General features: G+C 40.8%; 1 non-coding gene across 1 annotated transcript; it reads left to right on the top strand.

The window, feature by feature from the left end:
* The first annotated feature begins 4,368 nt into the window (after positions 1 to 4,368).
* Trnas-cga (transfer RNA serine (anticodon CGA)) lies at positions 4,369 to 4,444 on the top strand. Its single transcript has one exon. It is a non-coding gene; the product is annotated as a tRNA-Ser (tRNA).
* The last annotated feature ends 15,745 nt before the right edge of the window (positions 4,445 to 20,189 follow it).

Raw genomic sequence — 20,189 nt, 5'->3', positions numbered from 1 at the left:
TATGATTCTGTCGTTTATTATAAGCGTTTTAAGTTATCAAGTAAAAATGCTTCTACGTTTCTCTTCTGTTTTTAAAGTGTACTCTGGACTGTGAATTGTGAAAGTCATATTCAATACGTGTGAGTTTCCGCAAAATAGTGCAACAAGAAACGCTAAAGGCTCCAGAATAACGCTGCTCACAAATTGCAACGTCACGCACAAATATCATAATGCACCGAAAACTCACCCGAGAGTGGGAATTCCTGAAACGCATTGCGCAGGAAATAAATAAAAGAAAGAAGTGATTGACAGCAGAGGATGTCATTTTACAATAAACATGACCGTTATCGCCGCCACGATGTTAATGAGATGTTTACGTTTGTGTGTGTGTGTGTGTGTGTGTGTGTGTGTGTGTGTGTTTTGGATTTTTTGTCTACTTGAGGAATAATTGGTTTTCTAGCGATATTCGAGGTACATCACCCGCTCGGATAGCTGAGCGCTTTAACACCCTTTTCCCGTAAATCCGGGAGGCGCGCTGGCCCCTGATCGAATACACACGGTGGATTAGCTACGAAGGCCAGTGTGCCAACCAGGCTTTTCTGTTACCTGCCCCGAATGCTCTGTAAAATAAAAGTAATTTAAGCGCTCCTTCACTTCAATACATCTTCAGAAAGAATACTTCTGTTCAATATGCATTTAACTCGTTCTTCACTATGCAACGATCTATTTCTACAGAAACTCTATGTGATAAAAAGCATCAGGACAGCTGTTATGACATGGGGTGTTTCCACCCTTCGCCTTTATGACGACTTGAACTCTTCTGAGGACACTTTCAGTGAGGTTTCTGAATGTTGTGAAGGAATGGCAGTCCATTCTTCCAAAGCAGTCGAATCCAGTGAAGGTAGTGATGTTGGACGCTGGGGTATGGAGCGAAGTCAACGTTCTAATACGTCCCAAAGTCTTCGTTTGGGTCACGTCTGAACACCGTGCTGGCCAGTCGATTTCAAATGGTTCAAAATGGCTCTGAGCACTATGGGACTCAACTGATGTGGTCATGAGTCCCCTAGAACTTAGAACTACTTAAACCTAACTAACCTAAGGACATCACACACATCCATGCCAGAGGCAGGATTCGAACCTGCGGCCGTAGCAGTCGCACGGTTCCGGACTGTGCGCCTAGAACCGCGAGACCACCGCGGCCGGCAGTCGATTTCACGAATATCTTTGGACAAAAACCCGTGCCTCAGAGAAGCTGCTTAATGACATAGTACATTGTCTTGCTCATACAAATAAACATCGTCTCCGACTCTTTCTCTACTGTAATCAGTACATAATATGTAAAATGTGTTTATATCCTCCTGCATTTAGTGTTTCCTCAATCGCAGTGAAAGGAACAACCAGTGACTACGAGAAATACAACTGTCGTCGAAGTGGACATGTCTTCAGAAAGGAAGTAAAGTAATTTCGCAGAATGGTGAAGAAGTGGCACATGAAACAATAGAGTTTCAGCAAAATGAGTCAGTGGAATGTGTGATATTGTATACGGTCGATTGAACGACCGATGTACATAAGGAGTACAATGACAATGATGCGTGCTTAACAAATGAAACAGGTGTGGAGTCATGTAGTTCATCGTCCTTGTCGGAGAGGGGGGGGGGGCACAGTAAACGACAGTGGTAAACATAAATACATTTGTTGCGTTCTTACATCATCCACAGCATAGCAGAAAACCAATCCTGTACACACTCCGAATGAGTTCGAAGTAATATGACAGTGTGGCGCATAAGAAGAACTACGGATATTCAAGGAAGGATAAGGCGCATTTGTTACAAAAGATGGTGTTTGTGCGTTTCAGAGATGTTCAATACAAATTACAAGATGTACATGATAGTGACCTGCTACGTTATGCACATCAGACTGTGTGCGACATAGATGACTGTGATATCAAGGAAAGCAGTGGATGCTTGCATAGCTTCCAACAGTGTTACGGAATTGGGAGACGTAAGATAACGAAATTTCAAACAAAGCGTCAACTAGGCGACGCACAGCACAATGCGGAACTGTCCGAAAATTTAAGATCACATAAAAAACTTATCCCATTGTTCAGTAAGAAATTTCTTTTCATTTCCGACCATTCGGGATTTAAAGAGGAAATGCATATGGAGGGAATCCTGGAAATTGTAGGTACCAAGTGAGTTGTATCAAAATCAACTAACATAAAAACCTAAACGCACTCGTATACTATTATGCCTAGTGTTAATATGGCTGGTAAATTGGCTGGAAAGTTATTTATTGCGCTGCGAGATGTTGGAGGTGCTCTGCCTCCTGCGATTCTCTCTCATGTGCGTGATCTTGTAAGAGCAGTACGAAATATTTACGTCACAACAAGCAAGAGTGGGAAAATGTGCGTAAGAGAACTACAACTATGGTATGAGTTCCGCCTTTGGCCAATAACTGGTGAAAATAACTTGAGCTAACTTCATTAGTGATTCAAATGGCTCTGAGCGCTATGGGACTTAACTTTTGAGGTCATCAGTCCCCTAGAACTTAGAACTACTTAAACCTAATTAACCTAAGGACATCACACACATCCATGCCCGAGGCAGGATTCGAACCTGCAGCCGTAGCGGTCGCGTGGTTCCGGACTGTAACGCCTAGAACCGTTCGGCCACTCCAGCCGGCCATTAGTGGTCTGCATATAGACATCATACTCCTTTAGATCAACCTATCTCTCCTGAAATGTGTGTGACATTGTAATTCATACGACATGAAACCACGGTACAAATTCAGCATCTGGATGTTCGTGTTCTTCGTGCCTATAAACCATATTATTCCACTATCTATAGCTACGACCTGAAAGATACTCTGATTCATAATAAGCTGCACGACAGACTGTTTCGCATTCCGTTGGATGCCAACACATTCCATCAGTTCTCATCATCCAGTTACACCAACATGATGATATATGCGTTTTTTAAGAGTGCACACCTAGCTGAACGTTCTGCATGGTTTGTAGCTCCTAAGCAGTTCGCCTTCGATCTTCATGGTACAAACGTTTGCCATAACTGTTGTGAATTATTTTTCATTCGATGTTCATGGTGAAAGTTGCTTTGTTTTGACTATTTCTTGAAAGTCAACGATGGCTATTTTGTGAAGTGAAATACATACATTCCACAGAAGGTGATTTCTGCACTTCCCGGACATTCGTTTTATGTCGCCCTCCTAATGCACATGGTGAGTCGTTAACAGCTAATATTTTTCCTGTTGTAATTGTTAGCACAACACTTTCAAATCAGTCTTACTAAAGACTGAACTTGCGACCTCGCATTCAAGGGGTTCCTTGTTAGCATTGACTACGGAAATAAGTAGTTTAAGAGGAGCTGCTCGAATATTGTACCACGTTCTTTTAAATCTCTATGCACCATCACTGTGCTAGGTTGACTACTGGTAGCACTCTGGAACTCAGGAGTGATTCCTTCTGCTGATTTCAAGCAATTTTTTAAACCACTGTGAAATGTTCGACATATAATGAAGAGGCCACTCTCGAAGCCACTGTGCTCTTGTAATTGACGCATTCTGCTGTTACCGCTTCTCTACTGACAACACAACTCCCCTCACTTCCTTACATACTGATAGATGCGCCCCTCGTGATATCTAGTGGTGATTTCTACATTATGTACAGCTGCTGGGATATTTTTGATCAGATAGTGTATTTTTTGTAACCAGTCGCACAGTTTGCGGCCGAATACACGTATTTGATAGTTGTATTATCAAATAGTCTTCCTTGATCGCTGGTTTTATAAATTTACCCAACAGGATTTTGTGAAAACAACCTTGTCTTTCAGAATGAGATTTTCACTCTGCAGCGGAGTGTGAGCTGATATGAAACTTCCTGGCAGATTAAAACTATGTGCCGGACCGAGACTCGAACTCGGGACCTTTGCCTTTCGCGGGCAAGTGCTCTACCGACTGAGCTACCCAAGCACGACTGTCGCCCCGTCCTCACAGCTTTACTTCTGCCAGGCTTCTGGAAACCTTGTCTTTCAGAATGAGATTTTCACTCTGCAGCGGAGTGTGAGCTGATATGAAACTTCCTGGCAGATTAAAACTATGTGCCGGACCGAGACTCGAACTCGGGACCTTTGCCTTTCGCGGGCAAGTGCTCTACCGACTGAGCTACCCAAGCACGACTGTCGCCCCGTCCTCACAGCTTTACTTCTGCCAGGCTTCTGGAAACATCCCCCAGGCTGTGGCTAAGCCACGTCTCCGCAATATCCTTTCTTTCAGGAGTGCTAGTTTTGCAAGGTTCGCAGAAGAGTTTCTGTAAAGTTTGGAAGGTAGGAGACGAGGTACTGGCAGAAGTAAAGCTGTGAGGACGGGGCGTGAGTCGTGCTTGGGTAGCTCAGTCGGTAGAGCACTTGCCCGCGAAAGGCAAAGGTCCCGAGTTCGAGTCTCGGCCCGCACACAGTTTTAATCTGCCAGGAAGTTTCAACCATGCCTTTCTTCAAAGGATGTCCATTCTCATTTCATCTAAATATCTACTTCGCGTACTAATTTTGTCAGGTAGCTTTCGGGTCGATATAAATTTGAAACAGAGACTATCACTTTTTAGACTCCTCAAGGGAAATGTCTCCCAAACCTTGCTAGTGCTTCTGTGGAAAACAGTTACTCTCACAACCGACATACAGAAATGTCTTTCCATTGTAAACGCTTCTCTTTTTGCTCTTAAAAATATCCTGGTATAAAGCATATAATAATCACGGAGGTTAACCACAAATAAATGTGGGAATTAGGAGGTTCCGAGTATTCTACCTTCACTGTCAATGCGCAGTGGACAATGCAGTTTCACAATAGGTGCTTCCTTTTCTGAAAATGTCGTACATACTTTATCGAGGTTATCAAATTTGAAGCGAAATCATTGATTATGCAAAAATCCCGCTGTTACAATAATTTTGATGTGACTTGTATGCGAAACATTAGAGCTCTTTTTGTGAGAAACGGTTTTTACATCTACATGCGATGCACGAAATAAAAAATGTAATTGAAGGTGGTCAAAGACGTGTTAGTAAATAGTTTTAAACGTATCTAGTAGACCGATTGGCGTCAGCTCTTCGATGTGCAACTATTCTGTAGAGAAAGGTAATTGTAATCTTGGATGAGGCCGCCAACTTGGAAACTTATTTGCATGATAATTGCCAATGTGCCATGAATAATTTTCGCTTGTGGTGATTTCCATGGAACTCTGTGCCTCTCAGTCGTCTTTTGCAACTACTATTGCCACCTGCTGAGCTTGGGAAGGTATTTGCGATGGTGTATTTATCCTCTTCTGGAATCCTACAGTTATCTGATCTATTAGGCTTTGTTATAGTAGTTAACATTGATTATTGGTTGTCGACACTTCAAAAATTAAAGGAAGTTAGTATATGACATATACATACATATAAAAGGCCTTTAGAGAGCTCACTACGAGACATAGATCGTCGTTGTCCAACTTAAATTATTTTATTTCTGCAACATTTTCCGACGTGTAACTGTGTCGTCAGGCAATTAAGGCAAAACGAAAACACTGAACTTAAACAGACACAGATTTTAATTCGCACTTTCCGGTCTCGGCGTGTGATTTGGACTGTTTGAAGAGAAAATAGTGTAAAACTCGACTAACAGAGCGTCTTCTTCATTTGCTGGTATTTAGGAAACAGAAAGAAGTGTAACATCAGCCTAGGAGAAATACATGACAAACACTGTGCTGTCTTATAATATGTCTATTTACAACCGTGTTATATCATGGATCATCCACATGGTGCTAGCACAAAAATGGAAACGAAGTGAAAAATATGAAGATCGCCACTAATTAAATCTACATGAGAATTATTAGTAGGAAAAATTAAGTGTGCTTACCAAAAACATCTATTGTGACAACTTCAAGTGTCATACATGCTATGGCCGAGCGGTTCTAAGCGCTTCAGTCTGGAACCGCGCGACTCCTACGATCGCAGGTTCGAATCCTGCCTCGGGCATGGATGTGTGTGATGTCCTTAGGTTAGTTAGGTTTAAGTAGTTCTAAGTTCTAAAGGGTCTGATGACCTCAGAAGTGAAGTTCCATAGTGCTCAGAGCCATTTTTTTATGCATGTTATTTAACCAGAAAAGTATAAACTAAAGCTCACTTGAAAATCTCAGAATTATATGTAACGCGATAATATCGGCTTAAGTAAGCAGAAAACATGGAAAGCTCTTAACAACAATAGGTGGACACCACCATTCCTCAGTCACAAGAAAACCTTGTGGGTTTCCACACCAGTGTTGATCAAAGAACAGTCAGAGAACTAAGACAATGGTCCAGGTCACAGAACAAGTTTCAAAATATGTGTATATTGTATACAGTTACAGAGAGATACACAATAATTAAAATAAAATAAATACTGTAAAAGAAGATAGAAATTACATAAAAATATGTTATGCAGTACATTTTCTTTTTTCCTCTTTCCTTCTCCTTATTATTGTTTCTCCTATTTTCTTTTTTGCTTCTTTTCAATACAATGTTACATAATATTGCAGTCAAATGATACTATCATGATATATTGGCATTTGATAAAGACAAAGCGACCATTTGGTGAAAGGCAACACACATGAAAATATACATAGCTACGTACAATAATATGAAATACAAGTCACATAATGCTATTGCAAGTCATATGATACGAAAGTGGCATGTGGTAAAAATAAACTGACCATTTGGTAAGACCTATCATATGAACATGTACATAGGTATGTGATGTTGAAAAATCATTTTAGGCGATCCAACTATCACAAATCATCCAGACTGCCAGCAGAAAAACAAATGTCAGTTCTGTATCATTGGTTCGAGGATACAAATAGTGTAACCAAATGAGGACCCACACACTGCAAAGAGTAATATATAATACAAAAATCATATTATACTGTAAAACAATCAAGTGATATTACAATGTCACGTAACAAACCAACGGTTTGGTGAAAACAACACTATAATTAAAAAATATACATGGACATATGATGTTAAAAAATTATAAGAATCAACATCAGTTGTTGCTTTATTATGGTGCTGTTCTCACCAAATCGTCGGTTTGTTACGTGACATTGTAACATCACTGGATTTTTACAGTATTATGTGATTTTTATGTTACATATTACTCTATGCAGTGTGTGGTTCCTCATTTGGCTACACTATTTGTATCGTCGAATGATACAGAACTAACATTTGTTTTGCTGCTGGCAGTCTGAATGATTTGTGATAGTTGGATCACCTAAAATGGTTTTTCAAAATCACATACCTATTACGGGTTCATGTGATAGGTCTTACCAAATGGTCAGTTTATTTTTACCACATGCCACTTTTGTGGTATAAGACTTTGCAATAGCATCATGTGACTGTTGTATTTCTTATTATTGTACGTGGCAATGCATATTTTTATAGTGTGTTGCTTTTCACCAAATGGCTGGTTGTTTTTATGAAATGCCATTACATCATGTAACATTATGATAGTATCATTTGTCTATAACATTATGTAGCATTGTATTGAAAAGAAGGAAATAGGAGGAAAAAATAATGAGAAGGAAAGAGGAAAAAAGAAAATGCACTGCAAAAAATATTTTAATGTAGTTTCTGTCTACCTTTACTGTATTTATTTTATTTTAATTATTGTGTATCTCTCTGTAACTTCTTCTTCTTTCGATTTCGGCCATCTTTGGACCACGTTCAACAATTCACTTGCCCGGCTTTTTGATCTTTTTTTCTCTCTTCCCAATATTTCCTCATCATTTTCGAGTGGTTCCTCCTCCGCTCTTCCGACCATTTCCTGTTATTATTCTTTAGTTTCGTTTCTTCTGGAAAACACTTAATTTCGTTCACTATTTGTCTAAACTTTTCCCTGTCCCTGATTGACTCACGGGTGACATTAAAATAGGCCAAATCCTTTTTCACCATCTGTATCCATTTATTGTTGGTTTTTTCGTTCCTGTTACTATGTTCAAACACTTTTCTTGTTAGTCTGTTTCCATCCATCCTCGACAGGTGACCATAAAACGTTAGTCTGCGTTTACGCATTGCCTCACTCACTTTCTCAATAGTTTTGTATATTTCCTTATTACTCTTTAGCTTGTACTCTTCTCCAATCTTTCTCGGTCCTAATATTTTTCTCAAAATTTTCCTTTCTTTCTTTTCCATGTTTTCTATTTCCCCCTTTTTGTTAAGAGTTAGGCACTCCGATGCATACAGGCATTCTGGTCTAATGACAGTTTTATAATGTCTTAATTTAGCTTGAATCGAAATGTTTTTTTTGTTATATATGTCTTTGGTTTTTTGAAAAGCAAATTCCATTTTCCTTGCTCTCGCCTGGTTTGCACTCTTGTCTAAACCATTCACTTGAATTATTTCACCTAAATACTTAAATTTTTCTACTCTCTTAATATTGCCGTATTTAGTAATAAGATTTTTCTTGTTATTTCTATGATTAGACATATACACGGTTTTTTCAAATGAAATCTGCAGTCCAGCTCTGGCCGAAACTTCTTGTAGTTTCTCCAGGTAGTTCTGAGCTATTTCTTCGTTTTCTGTAATTATTGCCAGATCGTCTGCAAAAGCTAAACAGTCCACTTCTATTTTTTCTTTTTTTGTTCCAATTCTGATGTCATTCTTGGTGCCTTTGAGTTCTTCTTTCCATATTCTCAATATCTTTTCCAGTACGCAGTTGAAGAGGATTGGGGATAAACCATTACCTTGTCTAACACCTGTTTTAATTTCGAACTTCCTTGAAATTTCACCCATAAATTTAACTTTGGCCTTACTGTTTGTTAGCGTCTGTTTGATAATTTGAATTGTTTTCGTATCGACCCCAAATTCTTCCAATACTTTCAGTAATGTTTCTCTATCTACCGAGTCGTATGCTTTTTGAAATCTACAAATACTATAGCAAATCTCTGGCCTCTTGAGATTCTGTAACGAATTAGTGTTTTCAGGTTAAATATTTGTTCAACACAGGATCTACCTTGTCTAAAACCTGCTTGATATTCACCTATTTTTTTATCCAGAACTGGCTCCACGATTTGAAGTAATTTCCTTGACAAAATTTTGTATCCTACTGGTAGTAGCGAGATCCCTCTATAATTATTAACATTCATCTTATCCCCCTTTTTGTGTAGTGGGTGTATCAGGGCACACTGCCAGTCTTCAGGAATTCTTTCTTCGTCCCAGATCTTCTTAAACATATGTTCCAAAACTTGTGGGAGGTTGGTATCCATTATTTTTAGGATTTCTGGTACTATGGAGTCTTCACCTGGGGCTTTATTGTTTTTTAGACTGTGTATTATGTGTTTTATTTCTTCAGCGTCTGGAGGTTTTGACTCGGTATTAGTATTTCGGTGGTTTTCAAAACTCATTTTATCTTTGGGTGGTTCACAATTTAGTAGATTCTCGAAATATTTTGCTAATATTTCACAATTAGTCTTGTTTGTCAAACCTAGCTTGTTCTCTTCATCTTTAAAACATAAATTTGGGGATTGGTATTTGGTTAGCTGTTTTCTAAAAGTTTTGTAGAAATCTCTAGAATTATTTCTTTTAAAGTCTTCCTCAATCTGTTCTAGGTTATCCTGAAATTGTCTTCTTTTTTTATTACGGAAAAGCTTAGCTGTTTCTCTTCTCTGGATTTTAAAATTGTCAAGATCTTGAGGATCTTTTGTGGAGTTCCATTTCTGCAACAATTTCTGTCTCTTCTCCAGGTTCTCATCACATTCATTGTCCCACCAAGGATGTCTTCTTACTCTTTTCACGAGACAATTTTCTTTTGCTATTTCAACTATTTCGTTTTTGATCTCCTCCCATCCTGCTTCCTTATTTATTGTGGATATGCCATCGCTATCTTTGTGCAATGCTCTTTGAAACCGTTGTTTAATTTCTTCATTTTTTAACGTTTCTGTGTTATATTTTGGAATTTTGTAAAAGGTTTTCTTCTCTTTTCGAAATGGGAGTGGTCTGAATTTAATCGTAGTCAAATAGTGGTCTGAATCAACATCAAGGCTTTTCAGCACTTTAGTGTTTTGAATTTCTTCTTGACAATGAATTGAGATAGCCACATGGTCAATTTGGAATTCTCCGAGAAGTGGATTTGGTGATCTCCATGTTTTAGTTTTTCGGCTCAGCTTTTTGAAATGTGTTGTCATTATTTTCAAGTTGAAATGCCTACATACCTCTATAAGCCTTTCTCCATTTTTTGAAGTTCTTTTGTGACCTGGGAAGAGGCCTACTGTTCCATGGTATTTTTTCTCCCTTCCTATTTGTGCGTTAAAATCGCCTACTAACATTTTTATGTTCTTCTTTGAGCATCTATCCAGTTCCATTTCAAGTATCTCCCAAAATTCTTCAACTTTCTCCGGGTTATTTTTGTTGTCCTGGTTTATGGGTGCATGGCAGTTGATTATAGAGTATCCTTTGTTTTTACATTTAATCTCAAGAATGGATAGTCTCTCAGAACTCGAGTAGAAGTTAGTAACTGAATCTAAAATTGAGTGATGTACCAGAAATGCTGTTCCCAGGTATGGCATTTGTTTCATTAAGATTTTACCTGGTTTTCCTTTAAATAAACGATAGTTTTCAAAATCTAAAGCAGTTTCATCTAAAAACCTTGTTTCTTGTAATGCACATATTAAAATTTCTTTCTGGTTCAGCTTTTCAATCAATAATTTCAATTTTCCTACTTTAATTAAAGAGTTTACATTTAGGGTTGCAAACATAGTTGCTTTCTTAAATTTCAGTGTTGAGGGCTGCATACATGTTGGTTGGGGTCCTCCAAAATCCTTTGACCCCTTTGCATTGTTTCTACGAACAACGGAGGATTTGCCATTCGGTCTACCTCTTGGAGTAGTGTCTATCTTTGACGACGTTCCCATCATGCTTTGCAGTAATTGTTGGATAATAAATTGGGGGATCGGGTTGCCCCGAATCCGAAATTAAAACCAAGGTAGTAAGCCCTGGAGTTAGCTCTTCCGCTCTCTCTGCCGTTGGGAAATTGTTCCTCTTCCGCCATTGAGACCGTTGGCTGGGTTTCACCTAGTAACCCTAGGCAGGGGCCCTATGACAGGGTGCTACCATCTGGAGCCGGACGGACCCTGGTTTTTTTACGAGGTTGTTACTCCTCCCCCTCCACACTTCCCCATCCTCTTGTTTTTAGATGGGCCCGGGCTTGGGACCGGCTTGCTCTGTAACTGTATTATAATATACACACATTTTGAAACTTGTTCTGTGACCCTGACCTTTGTCTTAGTTCACTGGTGGTGGTTTGTAGGTTCTTTGATCGACGCTTGCGTGTCAACCTACAGGATGTTGTTGTGACTGAGAAATGGTGGTGCGCACCTACTGTTGTTATGTGCTTTCAATGTTTTCTGTTTGCTTAAGCCGGTATTATGGCGTTATATATCATTCTGAAATTATCAAGTCAGCAATGGTTTATATTTTTCTGGTTAAATAGCATGTATGACACTTGAAGTTGCCACAATAGATGTTTTTGGTAAGCACACTTAATTTTTCCTACTAATAATTCTTATGTAGATTTAATTTGTGGCGATATTTATATTTTTCACGTCGTTTCCATTTTTGTGCTATCACCATGTAGATGATCCATGATGTAAACCGCTTGTGAGTTAGCCTTTCTGCCGCCGAGCATTGTGTCAGCAATTCGCAAGTACCAGCAAGTGGCTTATTTAGCATTCATATAAGTGTAGTACTCAAGTTGAAAATTTGTTTGAGTGTTCTTAGCGCACTTGTTTAGTTCAATCCGTCAAATCATTGTGCAGTTTCGTATTTAGCAGGGGCAGATTTGCATATCTGTGACCTGTAAAGACGCGTAGTCTTCTGTCATTTGTTCATTTCTTTCAAATAGTCTTTGTACGTTACTGACAGTACAGTTAGCCTTCTGCCGCCGCCGAGAAGTGTGTCAGCAGTGCGAAAGTAGCAGCATTACTGCATATACTAGGCAGTCTTGTATTTTAATAACCGTTTAAATTTTGTGCCGAATTGTTTGTGCTCTCTGTAGATTAGTTCAGACGTTCTTTGCACAACAGTATTTAGCACGGATAGGGACTGAGACTGTTGTGTTCAGATGAGGGCTGAGTTGGCATCCCTTCGCTCCCAGCTTCAGGGAGTGTTGGCTTCGGTCACACAGCTTGAGGCCAATGGGCACCACTTTCGGGGACCGGCCAGCTCGTCCCACGCACCCCCCGATCGGACTAAGGCTGCGGCTGCCCAGGATACTGCCTATATTGAGGCTGACCCCCCAACTGTGGTAGAGTGGGAGGTCGTCTCGAGGTGTGGCAGGGGGCGAAAGACATTCCGGAGGGCTGAACGGAAGACCTCTCCAGTTTGTCTGACAAACCGTTTTCAGGCTCTGTCTCTGGCTGATACTGATCTTCGGCTGGACGTGGCTGCTTGTCCTGTTCCAGAGGTTGCCCCTCAGTCTGCAATATCCGGGTAGTCGCAGAGGGTGGGCTTACTGGTAGTTGGGAGCTCCTTAGGGATATGGCTGCAAGGGAGGGGAAGAAAGCCAATGTGTACTCCGTGTGCATACCGATGGGGGGGGGGAGTCATTCCAGATGTGGAAAGGGTCCTTCCGGGTGCCATGAAGGGTACAGGGTGCACCCATCTGCAGGTAGTCGCTCATCTCGGCACCAATCATGTGTGTCACTATGGATCGGAGGAAATCCTCTCTGGCCTCCGGCGGCTAACTGATTTGGTGAAGAATGCCAGTCTCGCTAGCGGGATGAAAGCAGAGCTCACCATTTGCAGCATCGTCGACAGGACTGACTGCGGAACTGTGGTACAGAGCCGAGTGGAGGGTCTGAATCAGAGGCTGAGACACCTGTGCGCCCGTGTGGGCTGCAGATTCCTCGACTTGCGCCATAGGGTCGTGGGGTTTCGGGTCCCGCTGGATAGGTCAGGAGTCCACTACACACAGCAGGTGGCTACACGGGTAACAGGGGTTGTGTGGCGTGGACTGGGCGGTTGTTTCAGGTTAGATGGCCTCGGGCAAGTATAGAAAGGGGCAACAGCCTCAAAGGGTGCGTGGCAAAGTCAGGACAAGCGGGAACCAAGCAGAAATCGTTATTGTAATTGTAAACTGTCCACGCTGTGTTGGTAAAGTACCGGAACTTCAAGCGCTGATAGAAAGCACCGAAGCTGAAATCCTTATAGGTACGGAAAGCTGGCTGAAGCCAGAGATAAATTCTGCCGAAATTTTTACAAAGGCACAGACGGTGTTTAGAAAGGATAGATTGCATGCAACCAGTGGTGGTGTGTTTGTCGCTGTTAGTAGTAGTTTATCCTGTAGTTAAATAGAAGTGGATAGTTCCTGTGAATTATTGTGGGTAGAGGTTGTACTCAACAACCGAGCTGGGTTAATTATTGGCTCCTTTTACCGACCTCCCGACTCAGCAGCATTAGTGGCAGAACAACTGAGAGAAAATTTGGAATACATTTCACATAAATTTTCTCAGCATGTTATAGTCTTAGGTGGAGATTTCAATTTACCAGATATAGACTGGGACACTCAGATGTTTAGGACGGGTGGTAGGGACAGAGCATCGAGTGACATTATACTGAGTACACATCCCAAAATTACCTCGAGCAATTAAACAGAGAACCGACTCGTGGAGATAACATTTTGGACCTACTGATAACAAACAGACCCGAACTTTTCGGCTCTTTAAGCGCAGGACTGGGAATCAGTGATCATAAGACCGTTGCAGCATTCCTGAATATGGAAGGAAACAGGAATATAAAAAAAGGGAGGAAAGTTCATCTGTTTAGCAGGAGTAATAGGAGGCAGATTACAGACTACCTAACAGATCAAAACGAAAATTTCTGTTCCGACACTGAGAATGTTGAGTGTTTACGGAAAAAGTTCAAGGCAATCGTAAAATGCGTTTTAGACAGGTACGTGCCGAGTAAAACTGTGAGGGATGGGAAAAACCCACCGTGGTTCAACAACAAAGTTAGGAAACTACTGCGGAAGCAAAGAGAGCTTCACTGCAAATTTAAACGCAGCCAAAACCTCTCAGACAAACAGAAGCTAAACGAAGTCACAGTTAGCGTATGGAGGGCTATGCGCGAAGCGTTCAGTGAACTCGAAAGTAAAATTCTATGTACCGACTTGACTGAAAATCCTAGGAAGTTCTGGTCTCATGTTAAATCAGTAAGTGGAGCGAAACAGCATATCCAGACACTCTGGGATGATAATGGCATTGAAACAGAGGATGACACTAGTAAAGCTGAAATAATAAACACCTTTCTCCAAAGCTGTTTCACAGAGGAAGACCGCACTGCACTTCCTTCTCTAAAATCTCGCACGAACGAAAAATGGCTGACATCAAAATAAGTGCCCAAGGAATAGAAAAGCAACTGAAATCACTCAACAGAGGAAAGTCCACTGGACCTGACGGGATACCAATTCGATTCCACACAGAGTACGCGAAAGAAATTGCACCCCTTCTAACAGCTGTGTACCGCAAGTCTCTAGAGGAACGGAAAAGAGCACAGGTAGTCCCAGTCTTCAAGAAGGGTCGTTGAGCAGATGCGCAAAACTATAGGCCTACATCTCTGACATCGATCTGTCGAAGAGTTTTAGAACATGTTTTTTGCTCGAGTATCATGTCATTTCTGGACCCCAGAATCTATTGTGTAAGAATCAACATGGATTCCGGCAACAGCGATCGTGTGAGACCCAACTCGCTTTATTTGTTCATGGGACCCAGAAAATATTATATACTGGCTCCTAGGTAAATGCCATTTACCTTGACTTCCGGAATGCGTTCGATACGGTTCTGCACTATCGCCTGATAAACAAAGTAAGAGCCTACGGAATATCAGACCAGCTGTGTGGATGTATTGAAGAGTTTTTAGCAAACAGAACACAGCATGTTATTCTCAATGGAGAGACGTCTACAGACGTTAAAATAACCTCTGGCGTGCCACAGGGGAGTGTTATGGGACCATTGCTTTTCACAATATATATAAATGACCTAGTAGATAGTGTCGAAAGTTCCATGCGGCTTTTCGCGGATGATGCTGTAGTATACATAGAAGTTGCAGCATTAGAAAATTGCAGCGAAATGCAGGAAGATCTGCAGCGGATAGGCACTTGGTGCATGGAGTGGCAACTGACACTTAACATAGACAAATGTAACGTATTGCGAATACATAGAAAGAAGGATCCTTTATTGTATGATTATATGATAGCGGAACAAACACTGGTAGCAGCTATTTCTGTTAAATATATGGGAGTATCCGTACGGAACGATTTGAAGTGGAATGATCATATAAAATTAATTGTTGTTAAGGCAGGTGCCATGTTGAGATTCATTGGGAGAATCCTTAGAAAATGTATTCCATCAACAAAGGACGTGACTTGCAAAACACTCGTTCGACCTATACTTGAGCATTGCCCATCAGTTTGGGATCCGTACCAGGTCGGGTTGACAGGAGAGATAGTGAAGATCCAAAGAAGAGCGGCGCATTTCGTCACAGGGTTATTTGGTAAGGTGATAGCGTTACGGAGATGTTTAGCAAACTCAAGTGGCAGACTCTGCAAGAGAGGCGCTCTGCATCAAAAAAATGGCTCTGAGCACTATGGGACTTAACAGCTGTGGTCATCAGTCCCCTAGAACTTAGAACTACTTAAACCTAACTAACCTAAGGACATCACACACATCCATGCCCGAGGCAGGATTCGAACCTGCGACCGTAGCAGTCGCACGGTTCCGGACTGCGCGCCTAGAACCGCGAGACCACCGCGGCCGGCGCTCTGCATCGCGGTGTAGCTTGCTGTCCAGATTTTGAGAGAGTGCGTTTCTGGGTAAGGTATCGAACATATTGCTTCCCTCTACTTATAGCTCCCGAGGAGATCACGAATGTAAATTTAGAGAGATTCCAGCGCGCACGGAGGCTTTCCGGCAGTCGTTCTTCCCGCGAACCTTACGCGACTGGAACAGGAAACGGAGGTAATGACAGTGGCACGTAAAGTGCCCTCCACCACACATCGTTGGGTGGCTTGCGGAATATAAGTTTAGATGTAGGTGTCTAATACATACATTGTAAGACAGCATAGTGTGTATCATGCATTACTCCTAAGTATATCGATGTTTTTGACAGTCACATGAAGAAGGATTTTGGGCTGTTCATCAGAATTGCTTGTCCTCTTACGGAGTATTCTGAATTGTATCCTCAACTTGTATGTACTCTTGTAAAGTACGCTAACAACATGCTGATTATTGTATGTAGCTTAACTTAGGAATAGAACCAAGATGGCTGTCAAAACCACTTCATAATTGCTCCCACACAGTTGACAAAACCTTAGGGTTCGTACACGAAGTGTGTGGCGGTTTATTGACTGTGACTGCAAGGGAAACATCTGGTTTTTCTCTAACTGTTTCAATATATTTTTGTTTAAATGTTAACAGCCCTTGGAAAACAATATGTGACAACTGTTAGCCTCGTTCAAAGTAACGGGAGTAGAGCTGGATTATCTAAATATTCCAATTTTTCCAAATCTTTTCTTCCTGTTTTGTATGTTTTTCAGAGCATTATTTAGGACATATTAGATGAAAGATATAGTCTGATGAAAATTACTTTATGGTTGACATTTCACGCTTTGGAGCTGGTTTCCTCCAATCAGGGCGCACATCATCATGCCCGAACTATCAGCCGTTGCTAAACTGGCACTACAATTGGTCAATTAACTGCTAATTCCAATTGCTGCGTTCTTTCTTGATGTATTTGGGTCCCAAATGGTGGGTCTGTCACTTTTATTTCGTATTTCAACACAAATGATCACCATACCAAAAAACAAGCACACAGACATACACACTAATGCCCAGAGACGATTCAAATGAAATACAAACGTTTCACATACAGCACTAAGTAAACACTGTTCGATACTTCCGCACAGATGCTATTGAGCGTCAAATACACAGAATCATTACCAAAATCGGCTTACATTAGATATGCTTCGTGCGAAATTGCATGAAGCCGAATTTTTTAAGGTTGCAAATTCGTCATTGTGACTGGTCACCACAGACTTAAATCTAGTATTTTAATTGATTTTAGGAGCTTACCGAAAAAGATAGTGTGTTAAGCTGTTGTGTTGAAGGTCTTAGGTTCGAGTCTCGCTAAATGTGACGAATTTTTCTTTATTCCTAAATCTAATAAAAATTTGGGATTGTTATTTCTTTGTCCAACTAATTGGTTTAAGCATATTAATTCATTTCTAATTTTTGCCACGCCATTTTCATCATCGTACTTACATTTTATTTGCTCTTCTTTTTCTTCCTATCATTTTCTTCCATTTAGAGTTTGCCTGTGTCGCCTATGATCTGTAACCAAGTGTGAACGAGGATTTCTCATGGGTTTGTTACGTGGCAGCCCGTGTAACCAATGGTAGCGAGAAATTACAGTTTGCTTGTAGCACTGGAAGTGAGTTTTTTTCTGTTTTGAGTATACTCGCAAAGCCGTGAAGAATGCGATGGTGATTTTAGTTCTGTCGCAGATTGATGATCGACGTTTTCTCGGATACATAACACATCACGAGGTCGTAGTTAACTTAGGACATGAGTCGATGTTCAGGAATATAAAACCCGCCATCCGCCGCAAATCAGTCACTGATCACTTACAATCAGCTGTCGACAGAACATCCCACGTTTCCGACGCACCCGTAGCGCCCACTTCAAACGTTGCTCCGCGGTTCACATAACAGCATTTGTGAAGCGAAGAAGCGACTCGCTGTGTTTTGCGTCACTTATAACCAAACGGTAACTGACAGTCGATGTGACAACTCTGTACGGCAAGTGACAGACGTCTACTACCAAGAAATTTTAATCGGACTATAGTTCTGTTTGATGGGTGACATGGAATAATTCACCGGTTGGGAATATACGTGGTACAAATGATCTTACACAAGAAAATAGTCCAAGCGAACATCTGCGAAGCCGATGTGTGGATTTATTCAAAGTAGAAGAAGTACAAACGATTTGCAGCGTTGTTCTGCACTATGTAATAGTAAAGTTTTGACTGTAAGCCAGTGTCCGGACTGAATTTAAATACAATTAGTACATGCGAAATGGAAAATGAAAGAAAATTGCTGCTGTCTTTACTGAATCTGCAGGTATGCATATGGTTGAAAGTAATGCATCAGCTTAAAGTGCATGCATTTAAGATTATTTACAGTAATATTTAATACATGTTTAAATAGTCTTTGTTTTAAGAACTAGATTACATCGTGAGACGAAATCAGCATATTGACACAATAGATCGCAAATACGTTGAGCCTAGCCACATGCGCATGGAATCTGATAGTGCAAAGAAACACTTGAAACATTTCTTTGCGCCCTAAGACGGGATAGAAGCAGCCCAAAATTTCCGTAGTGGAAATGAAAACAGAAAACTTTCTTTCTCTCACTGTAACGATTTGTGTATGTCAGTCGCGGTCTTGAGACACTTTGTAAGTAGGCTGTTTAGGTTTTTTTATTGGTAACGCCACCTCTGTATGAAAATCACTGGCTGTGCTGTGTGCAGTCTGTGGCTGCTTTGCATTGTTGTAATACTCGCCATTGTAGTGTTGGGCAGCGGCAGCTGGATGTGAACAGCGCGTAGCGTTGCGCAGTTGGAGGTGAGCCGCCAGCAGTGGTGGATGTGGGGAGAGAGATGGCGGAGTTTTGAAATTTGTCATGAACTGCTATATTTATATATGATGATATCAAGGTAAATACATTGTTTGTTCTCTATTAATATCTTTCATTTGCTAACTATCCGTATCAGTAGTTAGTGCCTTCCATAGTTTGAATCTTTTATTTAGCTGGCAGTAGTGGCGCTCGCTGTATTGCAGTAGCTTGAGCAGCGAAGATTTTTGTGAGGTAAGTGATTTGTGAAAGGTATAGTTAAATGTTAGTCAGGGCCATTCTTTTGTAGGGAATTTTGAAAGTCAGATTGCGTTGCGCTAACAAAATATTGTGTGTCAGTTTAAGCACAGTCGTGTATAATTCTTCAAAGGGGACGTTTCATAACTTCAAAACACAATAAACTCGAAATTTTAAAACGAATTAACGGATTCTTACTACATAATGATTTTTATTTCTCACTATATTAATAAACTATATTATTTGCAAAATAGCGCTTTACAGTAAACAACGGTCTTTGCTTCTTGCAGTTTAATGAACTGTCAGTATAGTAGTTTCATCACACACGTAATGCACATACTCGCCTAAGAGTTTGTCGAATGACACGCTGTGACGTCACTGCTGATGCTGTTACTTGTCGTTACGATCAAAGACGTCCGTAATGCTACTAGAAATATTCAAATGGGCATAAATTATTAAATTTTAAGCAATTTTATATTCCTTAAGTGATGCAAATGATTTAGGTAAAAAAATGGTTCAAATGGCTCTAACCGCTATGAGACTTAACATCTGCGGTCATAAGTCCCCTAGAACTTAGAACTAGTTAAACCTAACTAACCTAAGGACATCACGCACATCCATGCCGAGGCAGGATTCGACCTTGCAACCGTAGCAGCAGCGCGGTTCTGGACTGAAGCGCCTAGAACCGCTCGGCCACAGCGGCTGGCTGCTTTAGGTATACAGGGTGTTTCCGTAAGAGCGGGACAAAACGTAACAGGACGCAAGGAATGCTCCACTGCACAATTAGGGATAGGGAACCTGGCGTATGGAAGTAAACTTGTCTACCGCTTTGTCAAGCATTACTGTTTTCCAGCTTATTTACAACTAACATGCGTACAAGTTTACACGTAATGTGATGTTTATTCACATGCACGTTCTTTATTTCCTGCAAGGAAACAAGAACGACGAGCCTGATTAACAAGAAGTATTAACTGGATTGGAAGTGGAGGTCCTATTCCATGGCCTTCGAGATCAACTGATTTGAATCCTCTTCATTATTTTCTATGACGATATCTAAAGTAACTTGTATATGAAACCCCAGTGGATACAGAGATGGAATTAGTTGACAGAATTGTGGCTGCCTGTTATGTGATTCGAAATAAACCGGCTATATTTGTCAGAGTGGGTCAGATTCTTGTTCGCCGATGTCATGCTTGTATTGATGTTGATGGACGTCAGTTTCAGCACATTTTCTAAGACACACAACAGATGGTACGTTCGTTGTGTCAATGACGGTATT

The sequence above is a fragment of the Schistocerca serialis genome, chromosome 3 (assembly GCF_023864345.2).
Source record: "Schistocerca serialis cubense isolate TAMUIC-IGC-003099 chromosome 3, iqSchSeri2.2, whole genome shotgun sequence".
Taxonomy (NCBI): Eukaryota; Metazoa; Arthropoda; class Insecta; order Orthoptera; family Acrididae; genus Schistocerca; species Schistocerca serialis.
Note: the sequence above shows the minus strand (reverse complement) of the source record. Positions and strands in the feature narration are given on the sequence as shown.